This window comes from Pinus tabuliformis, chromosome Q, assembly GCF_031772625.1.
Source record: "Pinus tabuliformis cultivar Carrire ecotype Pingquan chromosome Q, CPIR1, whole genome shotgun sequence".
NCBI lineage: Eukaryota > Viridiplantae > Streptophyta > Pinopsida > Pinales > Pinaceae > Pinus > Pinus tabuliformis.
The window spans coordinates 655541082-655560505 of record NC_142296.1 but is presented as its reverse complement, the minus strand read 5'-3'; the positions used below and the strand labels follow the sequence as shown (position 1 = coordinate 655560505).

The 19424-nt window shown below is 36.6% G+C and overlaps 1 pseudogene; it reads left to right on the top strand.

The window, feature by feature from the left end:
* LOC149221220 (uncharacterized) overlaps positions 1 to 18886 on the top strand; it is a 62365-nt pseudogene extending 43479 nt beyond the window's left edge.
* Positions 18887 to 19424: the final 538 nt, after the last annotated feature.

Genomic DNA, 19424 nt, shown 5'->3' with positions numbered 1-19424 from the left:
TATGACAACCAAGTACATTACATCATTCATCCCGGACATAGGCCATTACATGACCTTGACAATAGAAATATAAGAAATAGAGACAAAACATTAGCAACAATATTGAGATCAGCATCCATGTACTCCTTCTGTACATGCTCCTCCAAGATCTTCTACAATAATGCCAACAATGCATTATTAGAAGAATATATGCTCCCCTTGAACCTGTGCCAGTTGGTCTTTGACCAATCCATAAACCAGTGAATGTATGCGTATACCCCATATGAAACTCGCGTACAACCAACAATCTCTGAAACAGATAAGATTCAACAACAAGATGATGCATCAACTACCCCCAGCTTTTTCTTGAGGTATTCAAAGGTCTCCCTAGGCAGTGGTTTGGTGAGTATATCAACAACTTGTTCCTTAGAAGGAACATACTCCAACTTGACCTTTTTTTCAAGCACTTGTTCCCGAAGAAAATGATATTTGATAGGTATATGCTTGGTCTTTGAATGCATGACTAGGTTCCTTGAAATGCTGATAGCAATTGTATTATCACATAGGATGGAGATAGGTGGAATACAAGTGATTTGAAAGTCCTGCAAAGTTTGCATCATCCAAAGAAGTTGTGTGCAACAAGATGCAGCAGCCACATACTCTGCTTCAGCTGTAGATAAAGCAATTGAACTCTGTTTCTTGCTGAACCAAGATACTAATCTGGAACCCATGAAGAATGCACCTCCACTAGTGATTTTTCTGTCATCCATGCTTCCGGCCCAATCTGCATCTGTATAAGCATGAAGTGTGAGATCTGTATCTCTAGTATACCATAAGCCATAGTTTTGAGTTCCTTGAAGGTACTTGAATATTCTCTTAACTGCCTGAAGATGAGTTTCCTTTGGATTTTCCTGCAATCTTCCAACTATTCCCACTGCATGCATGATGTCCGATCGGGTACCTGTCAAATAAAGCAGACTTCCAATCATGGATCTATAGGGTTGATTCACTTCTGGTGATTCATCATTTGCACTGAGGCTGCATCCTGTAACCATAGGGGTACATACTGGTTTCGAATCTTCCATGCCATATTTCTTCAAGATCTGCTTGAGGTACTTGGTTTGAGATAAAAAGATACTGCCTTCATTTTGTTGGATTTGTAGACCAAGAAAATATGTCAGCTCTCCAAGCAAAGACATTTCGAATTCTTTCTTCATTACCAAGGCAAAGTTTTGACTCATAGCTTCTTCATTACTTCCAAAGATAATATCATCTACATACACAACAAGTATTAGCAACTTGTCATTTTCAATTTTTATATAAAGATTGCTATCTGCTAATCCTTTTGAAAAACCTTGTTGATGAAGGTATTTGTCCAACCGATAGTACCAAGCCCTTGGAGCCTGTTTGAGACCATAGAGAGCCTTTTTTAGTCTGCATACAAGATTTGGATCATTCCCAAGGATGAAACCATCTGGTTGCTCAATGTACACTTCTTCTTCTAAATCTCCATTCAGAAAGGCTGATTTCACATCCATTTGAAATACTTTGAACTTCTGAAAGCTAGAGAGAGCAAGGAACATTCTGATGGCCTCAAGTCTTGCAATGGGAGAAAAAGTTTCTTCAAAGTCTATTCCTTCTTGTTGAGCATACCCTTTACAAACAAGTCTGGCCTTGTTTCTAATTACTTCCCCATTTTCATTCAACTTGTTTTTGAAGATCCATTTTGTCCCTATGACATTCTTATCTTTTGGTCTAGGAACCAACTCCCAAGTGTTGTTCTTTTCGATCTGCTCAAGTTCTTCATCCATTGCCTTGACCCAGCATTCATCTTTGCATGCCTCTCTTACATTTTGTGGTTCAGTGGAGGAGAGTAATGCCAAATAGCTTGAAGCTTCTGCAATTGTTCTTCTTGTTTGTATGCCTGCCTCCTTTTGCCCCAAAATTTGAGATTCTGGATGATTCTTTTGAACATACCTGGATGGAGTCTTTTCTTCTATCCTTATATGTTCCTCTGGTGCCTCATGGGTTTCTTCTTCATCATGAATCTGATTTGATGTTGATGGATAGTCCTCATCATCTTTGAAGTCTTCAGATCTTACCTGCCTGGGAGTGTTTTCTTTTTCATCCACCACTACATCAATGCTATTGACAATTATTCAAATCCTTTTATTGTAACATTTGTATGCTTTGTTGTGAGGAGAATAACCAAGGAGAATGCCTTCATCTGCTCTAGGTTCAAACTTGCCATGATTTTCATCATTATTTTTAATATAGCATTTACTTCCAAATTTTTTGAAATGTTTTACCGAAGGAGTCTCACCATACTAGAGCTCATGAGGAGTTTGAGTGTTGTTCACCCGAATATTTGTCTTGTTGAGAATAACAACTGCAACAAATGCGGCTTCACCCCAGAAGGTTGTGGGAGTTCCAGACTCATCAAGCATAGCACGAGCCATTTGTTGAACCGTTCTATTCATCCTTTCTACCACTCCATTTTGCTGAGGAGTCCTAGCTGTAGAGAATTCCCTTCTTATTCCATGTTCTTCACAAAAGTCGAAAAATTCATTTGAGGTAAACTCCCCACCTCTATCAGACCTAAGGCATTTGATTTTGTGATCTGATTCATTCTCCACCAAGGCATTGAATGATTTGAACTTTTCAAAGGCTTCGTCTTTGTGCTTCATAAATCCTATCCAACACATCTTGGAAAAGTCGTCAATGAATAATATGAAATATTCTTCTCCTCGAGGTGACCTTTTCCTAGATGGGCCACATACATCAGTATGGACAAGTTCAAGTGGCCTGCTAGCTGATCCTTCCTTCTCAGGGAAGTTAGTTCTGGTTTGCTTACCAAATTGACATGATTTGCAAATTGTATTGTCTGGAATTCTGATGTCTAGAAGACCACGAACTGCTTGGTATTTACATGCTTTCCTTATCTGTGAGAAGCTAAGATGCCCCAATCTTCTGTGCCATAACTAGTGTTTATCATTCTTGCTTAGATAGCATTGATGTTGTCCTTCTTTGAATATGTATAAATTATTTGGAGTCCTTATGCCTTTGATCACTATTTTTCCTGTATGAAGATCACGAACACTACATCAATTTGATCGAAATATTACCTTCGTTCCTTGATCACTCATCTGACTGACACTCAACAAATTATGCTTTAACCCATCAATGTACATAACATTTCCAGCTTTGACCTTTTCTTTCAACTGAACAGAACCTTTACCTTTTATGAGCGCAGGGGTGTCATTTCCAAAAGATACCTTCTTCTCCTTCTCTAAGGCACTATATGACTGGAGTTTTTCTTTATCACCCGTCATGTGTTTCAAACAGCGACTGTCAATGTACCATTGATTTTCTTGCCCTTCTGCATATAAAGCTACACCACATCTCTCTGGTTGTGGTTCCATCATTCTCCATGTTTTGGCATATGAGGCTTGTTCCTTTGTTTGCTGAAACCTGCTCTTGCATTTAGAATCTTCATGACCAAAATTGTTACAAATAGAACATTCAATTTCATTCTCAAGGGCAGAAAAGTTATTGTAGGTTCTTTTCGTGATCCCAATCATACTTCTTTGTTTTTGAGCTTCTCTAGTCATGATTGTCTTATAGGCAACACATTGAGCTGCTTTGTGGCCAAAGTTACGACAAGAGAAACATTGGCCATTGAAGAAACTCCTATGATTATCAAATCTACTAGCCAAATGATTGTAGTTTCTATTGACATCCATTCTTGAGGCAGATTGAGAAGGTTTTACCTGAGGCTGGTTGTAGCTTCTGTTTGTCCTTAAAGTAGATTGCCCCCGATTTACCTGATAGTCTTTGTTCATTCTTGAGGTAAACTGTCCCTGATTTACCTGATGATTAGGCCTTTGCTCGCTCCTCCTTGCTGCATCAAGATAGCTTTTGGAGGTGGATGCTTGAGATGCTTCTTTATTATATCCCAGACCTGTCTTGATTAGTGGAGAACGCTGCACATTGATAATCTCATCCAGAGTTTCAGATCCTTTAACAAATTTAAGATTAAGAGCTTTTGTTTTCTCAATCTCTTTTCTAAGACCAACAATTTCACATTCTAACTTTTCATGAAGTTTTTCTTTTTCAGCCAGTTGGAATTGCAGAGTATCAATAATCATATTTTTCTCTTCTAAACAAATTTTGAGTTTAGAAATCTCTTCATACAGCCCTTCTTCATCTATAGCATCCATGAAATCACCATCTTCAAAATCCATTAAGAGTCTATAATTGTTACCTTGTTCATCTTCGTCACTATTTGAAAGTCCATCACTGTCTTCATGAGTGTAATAACTTTTCTTATTTACATTCTGTTTCTTGTTCCATCTGATAGGTTCCTTTCCTTTATCAAGCTTATCTTTATGAGGACACTTTGTAGCATAGTGACCGACTCTTCCACAAGCAAAGCATTTGAAAGGTAACTTACCTCTGAATCTTCCAGCACCCTGTTGAAGGTTCTTGACAAAATTTGATTCTTTGTCTTCTTCTGATAGATGTCCCGACTCATAGTAATCTCCTTTGCCCGAAGCCTTGAATGCAGCTTCTCTTCTGTTTGATGGTCCTCCTTTCCTCATTTCGTAAGCGGTCAGAATTTCGTGCAGCTGTGACATAGTGAGATTTCGTAGATTCTCTTTTTCTTCTATTGCAGAAACTTTAGATTCAAATTTAGGGGACAAGGATCTTAGAACCTTTTCAACCAAAACAACCTCTTTTACTTCTTCACCCAAGTTTTTCATACAATTAACAATCTCATCTACACGAAGGAAATAGTTAGCCACACTTTCATCATTGTGCATTATGAGATTTTCATACTGAATTCTGAGGGTTTGAAGTTTTGCTCGTTTTACCTGTTCATCTCCTTCATAGCTCAGAACAATCTTGTCCCATATTTCTTTTGCGGATTTATACTGCATAACCTTGACGAATTCTGATTGAGATAGACATCCTAATAGAGTATTGAAAGCCTTTGCATTTGTTTCATATTGCTTCTTACCAGCCGGATCTGTAGGTGTTGCTGACGGAAAAGTGTACCCTGTATCTATGATATCCCAAACTTCTGTACCAAGAGATTGAAGATAGGCAGTGACTCTTACCTTCTAGTATACGAAGTTTGTCCCATAAAAAATTGGTGGCCTGATTGATGCTTCTCTCTCGTAGTTTCTCATGATGATAGATCTTCCTTCAAGCGATCAAGCTTCTTCTAAAGGACCTGCTCTGATACCAATTGTTGGAAATAATACTGAGAGGGGGGGTGAATCAGTATTATCAAACTCTTTTCAATATATCTTCCAGATTTATACTTTAATTTATTCTTCAGATGTTGATCATTAATTTGTATGTCAGTGCCATATAATAATGAACAAGAACAAGAAAAACAGATAGTCACACCAAAGAACACCAGATATAAGGTGGAAACCCAATGTGGGTGAAAACCACCTGCTGCAATATGTCTCTATCTTCTTTCAATTAGAAACTTCTTTTACAATGATTCTGTACTGGTGCAGTCCTTTACCAGTACGCAGGCTACAACCTGCAGAGAGCTACAACCCTCTCTCATTTTCCAGTCTCTCCTAGAAGGGAGCTACAACCCCCTTAGCTCTTGTACTAGCTGAGCTACTAGTACGTAGGTGCTGACCTACTTCTTTTCTTCCAAGGACCACGTTTCATTAATTTTCAGACTGGATCCATGAACATCAAATGATCATCAAGTACATGTGAATCAACCAATCTCCTTTTACAATCAACTAATGAGCCTCTCAGAATGCAGTAACCAGACAAGCAATACCAGTAATCTAAACCCAGAATTCAGTAGCAATAGACAAAAGGCAACCAACAAATATTTCAAGAAAAGTCCGCAACTTCACCAATATAAACCTGCGAATATCTGCACTTCTGTTGTGTCCAGCCTGCGCAGCTCCGCACCTGATCCGTCTGCTGAACTGCGTACCTCCGCACCTATGCCATTTACTGAACTGCGGATCTCCACACCTGATCCGTCTGCTGGACTGTGTACCTCCGCACCTATGCCGTTTACTGAACTGCAGATCTCCGCACCTGATCCGTCTGCTGGACTGCACACCTCCGCACCTGCGGCTTCTGCTGGACTGCGCACCTCCGCACTTGCGCCTTCTATAGGACTGCGTACCTTCGCACCTACTCCTTCTACTGGACTGCGTACCTCTGCACCTGCTCCTTTTACTGGACTGCGTACCTCCGCCCCTAATCTTGTCGCTGAGCTGCGTACCACTGCACCTGCACTGTGGATTACCTGTGGACCTCAGAATAGAGCTAAATTATCAGTCCTCCAATGTGCCACAGACTGTCAGATCCACATATCTGATCATGCGCCAAAGAGATCACGACCCCTCAATTGATTTGTCTTCTCATGCTCAGGTTCAACTCTAACTCACCAACTGATTACAATTATTTCAGATCTTGTTCCTCTTAAGATATTCAACACACAAATGATTAGCCAATTGCTCTCCTTTCCTTTTTATAGGTAAGCCCTTACTCAAACCATGGATCAAAACCATAGAAAGCCAATACAAGGGACCCAAAAACTGGGTTTCTATATTTTAGATGCAATACCACGGACCAAAACCATAGGATCACACACGTCGAACTAGATACCATGGACCTGTCATAAAAATTCCCATGTGCGTGCGCTTCTCTGCATGAAAGTGAGTGAATTTGACGTCCACACCTTTTGTTCAGAGAACTTGCGGGTATGCCTGCACTTCTTATTTAGGGCACCTGCGGGTCCACAACTTTTGTTAGGCTCACCTGCGGGTATCACATTTTCTATTATTTTGAGAGCCTGAACAGAGATTTTCCAATTGAGTGGGTTGCCATCAAGGACAACACCTGTGCCATAGCGCCAAACTTGAGTCATAATGCCAACAAGGATCTTACTCTTGAGGAACATAAGATGATTTGAATTCTTTATCTCGTACAATTCCTTCAGAATTCCCCAGATCTCATTAGTTGACTTACCTTCTCTGATGTGTGGTATAATGTAGTCTTTCATTGACATCTTTAACATTGTCCTTGCTCTACTTTCTCGTTTCTCCCAATCTAGGATCGATGCTGATCCAGCCGTGGGCTTCGGCTCATCCCCATTCACAATCGTCCAAGCACTCTGCGCTTCTAGCAGAGTCTGCATCTTGAACTTCCAATTTTCATAATTGGAACCATCGAGCTTGTTATGCTCATTCATGCATGCTTCAAATATATTGTTATTCATCTTGGCAATTTAGAAAAAAAAAATTTGACAGGTAAAAGATGTTAAATTTACCCCAGATCTGTGACAGAGACAGATCACTATTCTTCAATGTTATTTGATCTTGCAGCACACCTGCTAATCACCATGGCTTCCTTCTCAGCCTCTAGACAACCTTCTGTTGTTAGCGACAGCCTTGTTCTTGGCTTCCCCACGCAGCTTCTCTAACAGCTATAGCCTTGTTCTTGGCTTCCCCACGCAACTTCTGTGATAGCTATATCCTTTTTCTTGGCTTCCCCTCGCGGCCACAACCTTGTTGTTAGCTTCCATGATCGTCGCATATATGCTTGTCTTTTCTGCGACGTTGTCGCAGCTGTACACGTCTTTCCTGTGATGGAAAAGTTAGAAAATCTGTGCAAAGGTGCTACAGTGCCCTCGTCGCAGAGGTACACTCAGAACAAGTGACGATCTTAGAATCATCGTAGCTATCCCTCTCACAACTGTAATGATCTCAGTTCAAAGAACCACCCACCAGCCAACGTATAGGTTCCTTAGCCCTGACGCTCTGATACCATGATAAAGTTGGCAATGTTTGTATTAAATGAAATAAAACCCACTGGTCAGCTCTACGAAAGAGAGTCTAAACCAGGAGAGTTTGGCTCTGCAGAATGCTCTACATTGTTCATGCACATTACACATTAAATAGAAAACATGGTTTTAGGGAAGTTAGAACAACATCCTAAGAAATAGAAACTAATTCCTATCCCGAGGTTACGTGAACCAACTCTACCTATTCTAGGATATTCTCCATTATCTTCAACACTATCGGCTAATTGAAGTACAATGGGAATCTGTTTGAAGCTTAAAATCTCTAATGTTTCCATATTATCTTACCTAATTACATTAATAACAACACCCAAATCAATTCATGTGTTTGGGATAATAATATTAAACTTTAATCTAAGTTATTAATGTGATAAATATAACATTGATTATATATATATGTTTTATGAAAATAAATCTTTTATTGATGTAATATTTTAAAAATATTATAATAATTAAAATTTATGGAGTTTTTTTGTATTTAATATATGTTTTTATTATTAAATTTATTCAAATTGTATAAATAATGAATAATATTATTTATTTATTTGTTTTGTTAGATAATGTGAGTCTTGATATTACTCGTACGCTTAATTTGTAACTTAAGTAGTTTTGGGCATCTAATTCGTCAAAATCACTTGGTGATGGCACCAACATGGGCCACACAAGTCTTTAACATGACTTGAATTCTTCCAATAGAATTTAGAATCTGTCGAATTATGGAGTTCCTTAACATAACACCTTGTCACTATCTACTCTACACCCCATAAACAATTTTTTTTTATTAAATAAATAAAAAATAAATAATTAAAAAATTAATATACAAATAATATTTTAAAATGCATATAGTTTTAAAATAAATAAATAAAAATAAATAATTTAAAATTTAATATACAAATAATATTTTAAAATATATATAGTTTTAAATTATATGTATGTGAATGTATATTATGTATTATGGAAATTTGCAAAACTTTGAAAACAATATTTAACATTTAAAGGAACATCAAAGTTTTAAAGAATGATTAATAGAACATTTTTTTCCCTTTTATATCATTTATTAAAATTTATAACTATATTTACTATCATTTACAAATAGGTAGAAGATTGTGAATGTTATAATTGTTGTTTTTCCATGATACTGGAGTCTAGGTTAGAATCTTATAATCATTAATGCTACCAGTCTAAGTATCACAACAAACTACTTTGCACAACGAAAAATAAATAACAATAAATCAACATGTGCACAAATATAGACAACTTTTTACAATTTTTAATTGCCCAAATTTTTTATATTAACAAGTTGATAATACAACTGTCTAGGCTCTCGTACCAAGGATAATGACCCTCATACATCCATTGATACAAGACTGCAACTAGGACTTGGTGTCGAGAACTATAACAACCAAACTGCCTGAACAAGATACACTCACCCTTTGGTTGATGTAGCATGCTCTCTTAACTCCCCTTGGTCGTATCACATCTGCCCAGTCCTTCAACTCTGATCTGTAGCAACTCCAATCTGCCTCTATAAATGAACTAGCTCCATTAGGTCCCTGAGCGCTACTTCAAATGCTCTCTATTTGATCGTTATTCCTTCAATGCATCAACACATTGAGGTTCTTGTCGAGTTGTTCACAACTCCATGTGTGAACAACTCTCAACTAGTCATTATTGCTCCTCAGATCCTTTGGGACTTCTTGCCCAACTAGGTGCAAGGACACAACTCTTAGGGACTTGATTCCCACTAGTGGCTTCCTATGTTTCCTGATGAAAACACACTTAGGGCATGGATGGCTACCACCTATCACTGTCAAATGTCCTTTGTCCATAATGAACTTGGGTTGATGTCATATGCTCAAACTTTATATTAGACCTTCTCCTTGAAAAGTGATGAGGGATAAGCAGAAGGAGCTAAATGCCAATCGGGACTTGTCAAAAGTTACGATATACAAGGGCCTCGATATAATGCTATAGTGGTATGTTAAGCCGATGATGACAAACTTGGTCTTATGAGAAAGAAAATGTTCAGGGAGCTAAGCACCAAGGGGTTAAGGGTATCAGAACTAAGTGATATCGTAACGTTCCTCTTGTATGAGTTAGGATATGTTGTGGCTTTGATATAATAGTACAAAGGTGTATGGAAGATGGACGAGTAAGAAACAAGGACCACGATTTCTCAGAGGAGTTGGTCTCAGAAGTAATAGTGACTATTAAATATTGCTGGATCAAGGCAACAAGGATCACGATTTTGCAGAAAAGAGTGTTGGGCTTGCCTTGAGGTGAGACAGGTCATCTCTGTGCTTTCATGCATGTCTAAAAAATTTAATAAAGATCAGAGAAGCCATGTCGAAGTACAATCAAGTTGTGTGAAAACATGAATAAGAATGGAGAGCCTCAGCGATAGGAGATTTTTCCACAGAGAGGACAATGCCTTGTTGAAGTGTGCAAGTGGACTGAGAATTAATTCTCAGTATGGAGAAACACTCAAGTGTCCATTATGATGTTCAATGCAATGGTAGAGACTAAGTTAGACACAACAACAGAATGGAAGATCCATTCCAAGGTACACTCGGGCAGTGTGGATACAAGATAGTAGTGGCAGAATCGATCAGTGAGCAATATAGGAACAAAACTGATGAGCTCAGTTGAGAAAAGTAGGGGAAAAAACATTATTGTGAGAGACTTGTGTGGAGATCTCTTTGTTGTGAGTGTGTCATTGTGCGTGAGGAGAAGTGAGCATGTTCTGCTGTGAAAGGCTGAGAGTGCCTAAGCAGGGAAAAACACCATAATAGAGAGTTGGTTGTGGAGAGCTCGGCTTCGATAGTGTGCTACTGTGTGTGAGACAGAGTGAGATAGTTCTACAGAGAAAGGTTGGAGAGTGCTGGTGTAGAGGAAAGACCCTAAGAGAATCAGTATTCCCTGACTAAAGGCCGAAGGTTCCTGTGTCGTGTGAAGAAGGCTGAGTGAGCCAGTGCTATGGTGTGTATGCTAAGAGGGTTTTTTGAATAAAAGAGGCTAAGAGATGACTATATGCAGTTGAAGAGCAGAGTGCAGAGAGGACTAAGTGGTCTATTTGTGTTGGCGAGTGTTGTGAGTGGAACAACAAGTTGCTTCAGATCATGTAGAGGGCCAAGAATAATAGAGTGATGCGAGGGGATGTGATGATTGATTGCTATTAAGAAGATTAATGGGTTGTTGCAGAATGAGCAGAGCGAGTTGAGTTGTTAAGAGAACAAAGTTGATGTCAGGTAGAGTGGCTGCCAATTATAGAGAATATTACGTTCCTTGCTAAGTGTGGGTTGGAGCTTGCATATAGGAAGTTGGTTCTTCCATCTCTAGTGGGTGATTAAGAAGGCTTGGGGGTTGGTGCCTCCTGAAAGTTGGTTCTTGCAACAAATTTGTGAATTTGGTGCTTCACATGGTGCTTCTAGTAAGCTAGACAAGTGTCTACAAAAGGAAGTTGGTGCTTCCTACTAGTGGGTGCTAGCAAACAATCAAAGGGAGTTGGTGCTTCCTGTGAGTGGTGTCTCACAAAATAGATTGATGTAATAGAGTAGGTGCTCATATTTTACATCAATAACAACAACAAGCTTTGGTGGTTTTTTCCTGAAAGGGTTTCCACGTAAAACCTTGTGTCTCATGTGTATGATGCTCATGGTGTGTGCTTGTATGTTGATTTCATATTGCTGCCATATTATATGTTGTTGTTGATTATATGGATGGTTTCCAAGTTTGAATAAGAAAAGTAAATTGGCATAAAGAGTTAAAAATTAGCCTTAATACTGATTCACCCCCCTCTTAGTATTAACATTGTTTCCAACAAAACCACCTTCCTTTCTCCCCATGATACCTGTGTTGTCCTTTCTATGGTTGCGGCTAGGAGTGTAGACCTTTACTAGGCCTTTCGCCACTCGCGCCGCCGCCCCCCCCCCCACCCCCCCCCCCCCCCTCCCCCCCCCCCCCCCCCCCCAAACAAGGGCCAACACACTTCTGCAACTACTTAGAACATTATGACAAAAATAGAGGACACGAAACACTACAAATTGTGCACTGAACCAACCTTAACCACCTCTAAAATTTGTAGCTTGTTGTCCAAGGAAACTCACAGCAAACAAACCAAGAATATGCTCCAAAAATCGTCCTTTCTAGTCTTCGCTACGCTCCCTCAGAACTTTCCTTATTTCAAAGAGATATCTTGATGTATCTTGCACTTTGGATTTGATTCAAATGAGGTCTATAACTCTCATTTTATATGTTCTTGTGGGTGCGACGAACTTCCCTTGAAACAACACCTTAAACATAAGGCTGAATTGAAGCAAACCCATCCTTAACACATACAAAATTCATTTCTTGCATTGTAGACCTCTGTTTCAAATTCTCTTCACATCCCCTAGATCCTTTTAGGGCCTTCTTTAATCTTGATGTTGCAAGTCATCAAATCTCCTCATGGTTTTGGTCCAACACCTTTGGGTACAAAACCTCAAGCTTGGGTTCTAAGCCCACAAATGACTTTTGTGGCGCTCCTTGCTTCAAACCCTGAACCCTAGGGCTTGGAGTACCTCCCAAGCTACCAATATCAACAACAAAAACAAATTTAAACTTTAATATCCTTATCAGAAATAAATATATATAATAATATAGAAGATGGTGAATTGGCTTTGAATTCATCTTGAGTAATCTTGAAAGTTAATGAAAAAGGAAGATATTTTATAAAGATATAAGGAATAGGGTGAAAAGAGTGTAAAAGTGCACTTTTTATTTGCATTACAAAATCAAAGGAAAGAATCCAAAAATATGATTATTAAATAATTTTTAATAATATAAAATAATATAAATTATTATTATAAAACAATATTAAATAAAATAGTAGAATTTTTATTATAAAAATATAATTATATATATAATAATAATAGTTGTTTAATTAATTAATTTTTAAAAGGAGTGGATATAAGTTTTTATTAATAGCTGTTTGGTTTCTGGGAAAGAATCTTTACATTTTCAATAAGTGGTTCATCTACTATGTTCAAAAGTAACAAAAAAATACCTTCTTTCCTCTTAGCCTGGAAACCTAAAACACTATTAATTTGATAGAGCCTATATATTCGCAAAAAAATCGTAAAATAGCTACATACTTGTAGTGTATAATTTAACAAACAAAAGGTTTAACTTGCATGCCCATTAACACCAACATCAATACTAGATTCTTCTTGATTCCTTGCCATCTACCTCAGATATATTGGAGTAGCGATTGGGCCTTCCTCTTCCACCTCAGAAATTTTTTTATGAACCTCTCCCTCAGGAACCGAAGACACCATTGAGTTTGCTCCCTCGTTCAAATCTAGTCCAATTCCAACTACACCAATACTTATCGAAGCTTCTTAATTAGCCAAGCGACACTCCATGGAGTCAAAGATCAAATGTAACCTTTCTACCTTGGTCTGCAGAAGACTAATTTTCTGAGACAAGAGAACTAATTGAGCTTGCACACCATAGCTTCCCATCACCTCCTACTTGGTAAGAAAAGTTAGGATATATTCTGTAGACATCATAAGATATTCCAAATGATTTGCAAAGTCATCCTTCCTAGAGCCACGAGAGTGTTCCATGATGAATTCAGTCCCACAATACTCCCTGCTTACATGAAATTTGAGAAATCTTGCAAATACCAGTTATTAAACATTGCCGGATGGGCCCTTGTTATAACCTACATCAGCTACCATTATTTCATTAGTGTTCTATGCATATTCAATGAGAATAACTACTATGCACAATCACAAGACCAAACATTTGAATACTTCATTGATTTCTCTACAAATTCCATCCATCTCTAGAACTGATTTGTACCTAGGGCATGCTTGAATCTCCTCAAAATCCATCTTGGTTAACCTTCGAAACTTGTCATATTTAATGGAGGATTGAGATTTAATCCATCTGTCCTTTCTAATGCATGTTTGCACATGTGCAAGCTAGCTGGGCACCATAATTCAAATCCCGATAAAGAGAGAAATATCATACAAGAATGGAAAATGGAGAATGAGGAAACTCCAGTATTCCATCAGCCAATTAAAGGGTCCTTTTATCACTATTTAAAATTAACCAAAGTTTTTTCCTACAATGAATTTGATGTTTTTTCATGGAAAAGGTTTATATGTCCCATTTGAGTTGTCTAGGACCAATATCCCTTGATTGATAGGGGATCCCTTGTTTGCGAGCGTATCCACACTAGAGTTACGGATGGCACCTGACATGAAAAAATCAATCTTCTTGAATTTTGACAATTGTAGACTTATTCTCTGCAGGATGGACAATTGAGCCTTGCTTCTTATTCTCTTGATGTTTTCTCACTTGCTGGATGAAAATCATAGAATCTCCATATATTGCCATTTATTAAATACTCCTTGAAATAACCATATGTAGCCCTTTCCACAAAGCTAAGAATTCAACTTGATTGTTGGTCACTTTTCCTGATTCTCGTGCATATTGTATCTCTAATATTTCATTGGAGCCCAATATGACCCCTCCCGCTCCAACTTCCCCTTATAATTTATTTATTATGATTATTATTTTAGAGATTAAAAAAAAACACAATTGTTTGGAAGATATATTAAATCCCTAGTTTAACTAATAGACAAAATGACCTTTTTCAAGCATTTTTACTGGTTAATCACAATATTGTTTAAAATTGCATCATTGGATTCCAGTGAAAAAACCATTTTATCTATAAGTTAGACTATGCTTATATTAATATGAATGAGATTTTTTTTTTTTTAAATTGAGTTAATAATTACAAATAATTAATGCCCTTGAAAATTTAGCATATATATATATATATATATATATATATATATATATATATATAGATATATATATATATATATAAGAGATAATGAGTATATATTTTATTTTCTTTTAATTTAGCACATATATATGATTATTATATTTGATTTTCCTTTAATTTAGAATATCTATATGTTGAAAATATGTTTCTTATCTAGAAGAGAATTATGTATAATAGTTATTCTGTCCAACTTTTTAGGTGGAACTCTACCCATTATCAAGGACTCAAAGGCTATGTGATTTATGAGTGAGTGTCAAAGAGTCCTTTAAATAGATAATACTACCAAGTAGCTGTTACATAAATTTTATCATGACACTGCCAAATTAGTAGGTTTATGCCTAATCTCTACCTTTTTTAGCTTCCAGGGTGAATTCTATGAACAAACTTGTGGAGTGGCCATGGTTTCTCCACTCTCTGCTATCATTGCCACCTTTTTCATGGAAGAAATTGAGACAAAGGCTTTAAATTCTGCTCAATTCCGCTCTAAACTCTAGAAGAGGTTTGTTGATGATACCTACGTCATTTGGCCCCATGGTCATGAGAAGTTAAATTTATTCCTTCATCATATCAATTCTCAATCTAACTCCATCAAATTCATGATGGAAGTGGAGGTATATGGTAGCTTTCCTTTCCTTGATGTTATCCTCTCTAGAATGGAAGATGGTTCCTTGTCGCACCAGATATTTCATAAGAAAACTCACGCTGAACAATATCTTCATGCTAGTTCTCATCATTTTTTAGCACAAAATTTTAGCGTTCTTAACACACTAGTTACCCGTGCTCTAAATATTTGTGATGATGATCACTTGAAAGATAATAAATCTTGTATCCTATTTTTTTTTAAATAATGGCTACGAAAAACATCAAGGTCTCAAATATTTTCGAAGAGCTAGTAAAGGACCTAAGATTAAAAAAATATTGATGAAAAGGTTACTAATGTTCAACTTCCCTTCATCCATGGGACCACTGATAATATTGTTTCTATTATTTAAGAATAATGTCGCCTTCAAACCCCTTAATACCATTCGAAGCTCCCTTGGATCCGTTAAGGACCTAGTAGACCTTAGAGACATGAAACGGTTTTCTCAATCCCTTGCTCCTGTGGGATTCCCTACATTGGGGAAACTGCTTGCTCCATTATTAGATAATTCAAGAGCATGCAACAAACATTAAACACAATCATTCGTGGTCTTTAGTTATAATTGAGCATGCTGAGAAAACTAAACACCATGTATGCATTGAGGATTCTCGGGTCATCGCAAAGATTGATCACTTCCAACATAGAAAGTTAAAAGATACCATCAAAATTGAGAAACAGGTGAATAGTCTCAACATGAATGATGATTTGAGATTAAGTAAAAGTCAGATTCTTGCACTATAGTCATGAATGTCTCAAGTTCCCTTTTTTTTTTTTAACTCTAGTTTAATCTTAGTTCCTATGTAATATATAAATGTTATTCTTCAAGTTTTTATTTAGATATCATTACTATATAGTTTGAGTTTTTGAAAAATGTTTAAAAAACAAATCATATATATGAATATACTTTTCTATGTATTTGTCCACATACCATAATGCATTACTTTATTCTTTTAATAAATTTTCATTATATTAAAATATAATTTGTCTTAGCATATTTGTTTTTAATCATATTAATATATTATAAATTATATTAATATTGATATATGTAATAATTATATATCATAATATTATATACTATTCTAATAATAATATAAATATATAAATAGTTTTTTTGTAAATATATAAATAGTTTTTTGTTTTAATTGATAATTCACTATAATAATAAGATATAATGATATATATAATAACATTATATAATAATACTATATACTATTATAATAATATTATAAATATATGAATATATAATTATTTTTTGATTTTATAATGGTTAGTTTTTCTCTTTTATTTATTTCCATAGCTAATTTTATGTTATTAAATATTTTCTTATAAAATAGAATTTAAAGGACAAAATATTTACGCCGTAAGGCATTCCCCTTTGAGAACAACTCCCCCGGCTGCCACTGTGTACCAGCCTGCACCATTAGATCGAATATTAGATGCTTGAAATTTTTTGGGCCAATGGATTCCAACACGGACTCTTGAACTATCAACCAACTCCTTGATTTACTCCATCTGATGTGAATTCTGTTAAGACAGGACTACCACTTTCCGGGTTTCTACCTACTTCCTTTTAATCCCTTTCAAACATATTCATAAAGGCAGGGATATATTTGTTTTTGAGCATGGATGGAATGGTTGATGCTATTCTCATTTTTCTCTAGAAAGGTCCAGGTCTTCGACGTCATCATTTAGGGAAAAAAGGGTCTACACTCTTGCTAGGAAAGGGAATATTTGGTTTAAATTCGACTCCTGCTTAAATCTTGTTTCTCGACTTTTCTTTAGATATAAATGCCTGCAGTCTTACTTCCTTTTAGACTTTTCTTCACAGAAGTAGACAAGGGTACTGCCCTACCTAGAAATTTTGCAGGTATAACTGGAAAACTCTGTTGTGGCAAACCTTGTTGTGGTTAATCATGCATTTAGTTCTTACACAATAATTTATTTTTAATGATGTAACTTCAATGTTTTCTTCTGGGTGCATGTTGGATTGTTGGTAGCTTCAACTCCTTCTGTGTGTTTTCTTCCACATAGAAAAATCAGGTTCTTGAATTTAGTTAACTATACTTCTTGAGCTCCCAGTTAGGGTTTTAGGATTCTTTAGTGGGGAAGCTGATTTTTAAAATATTAATAATAAAAAAACCTAAGTTATAAAAATTCTTCTTGGGTGCTCAAGTTCTCCTCAATTACTAAATCTCTTAAATGGTCTCTGAGTGGGTGGTTGGATTTCATGAGCTGAGGCGGATGTGATGGTTGATATATTCATCTTCAACATGCTGATATAACTCAATGATGTTTCTATTATATGATAAATTTATGCATTGCATTATGTAATCATGGATTTCTATGTGTGTCTAGGATTCTCTGCAAGTTGATTCTTATGTTTCTGTTCTAATATCATATTTTGCTGGTTATTGTAGATTGTAGGATTTGTGTTTGGAGCATTTTCTCCTCTTTGAGTGATCCAAGTATCCCTTCCTTTACGAGGACAAGCATCTGTGTGGTCAATATTTGGGAGTCCAAACTCTATGATTTATATTTGATTAGTGTAATAATGAACGAATATCATAGCACTACCTTTGATAGGTTATGCAATACCACGTTGTAAATAAAATAGGTAACGAGTTCGTGAATCAGCATACCTTCTTTTTTTTCTCAATTCGGCCCTCAAGTCTACTAAATTTTTTAAGTGAGATCCCAATTTATGAATGGACACACGAAGTTAGGTAATTTTGGTTTGTCATCATCCAAGCCTAGTGGCATGTTTGTCTTCTTCTTAGTTTCAACTTTTCTTTAAGCTTGGGTTTAGGGAAAATGTAGATTGACTTTCTAGGTAGTCGCGATACAAGTTAGCTGCTCCAAAGTTAATGGCTATCTATTTTTAATCCTCTTATACTTTTATACTCTTCTAGACTTTAATCTAATTATGTTTTATTTCTCTCAGAAAGCAGCTTGCTTAGTTCCACAATGCCTCATCAGTTTTAAGTCCTTGACGAACAGTTGCATATCGAAATTTTAAGCGATTAATTCTTGATGCAATGAATATCAATAGAGGGAAATCTAGTAGCCTGGAAAAAATTAGCCATCTATATTTGGATAAAGTGAAAAATTTGTGGGAGATATTTCCTCAACCAATGAAGTTATTTTCATGGGATAGAGCCTATAAACTTTTGTTTGCACCACATATTCAAGCTCACATTTGAAGTGGCAAAGCGACTGTTCATTCTTGTCCTGTTTGTGGCATCTCTAAGTGAGATGTTTTACTGTGCATGACAAAATAAGGAGTTGCAAACCACAATCAAATTACTAGAGAATCTTCATGTGATCTCATTAAACAAGTATGATGCTCCTTATTATGTGACTATATTATATATAGTGGGAGTTTCTCTTTTTTTTTCTTTCCTTTTTGTTTTTGGTTTTAGGTTATTGATATCAGGTCATGGATGATAGAAAGGAGGGTTTCCATGGCATCTTGTTATAATAAGGGGGTTTTTTTACATTGATCAAATTTCCTAGGCCTTATTATCCATATTGGGGATGTATATTTCTTCCACACTTCATGAATGGTGGATTGTCCTGATCAATCCCATAGAGCCCTCATTAGGCTCATGCTACTTGATACTTATGCGTAGATCCTGGACACAATTGACAACAACTGGAAATATTTTCATAAAATTACAAGGGTTCACAACATCTTCTACAAAAGAGCCATGACAAAAACACTAAAAACATTCAGTCCTTACAGCTTATCCTCATACTCTGAGAGGGAAGTGATATGCTCCTTGAGTCCCTTTCTCCTTTTGATATCAATCACAAGATGACCAACCTCTAAACAAGAGTCCATTGGATCATACCCATCAAATCCCAGTGATCAAATACAGTCTGAGGAAAAGCCTACCCGCCAATTGCAAGCCGAAGAGCATCTGCACATTTAAAAGACTTTATAACTGGAAAATAGGCTTTAATGTTATATAGTGGAGTCCCAGGTCTCTACAGATCCTCAAACACATGGCCACTCCTTTGATTCAACACATTGTAAATTCAACCCAGAGCCTGCTCAGGTGCCTGAATCTCTACTAGATATATAGGCTCCAGAAGCCTTGTCTTAACAGTAAGCT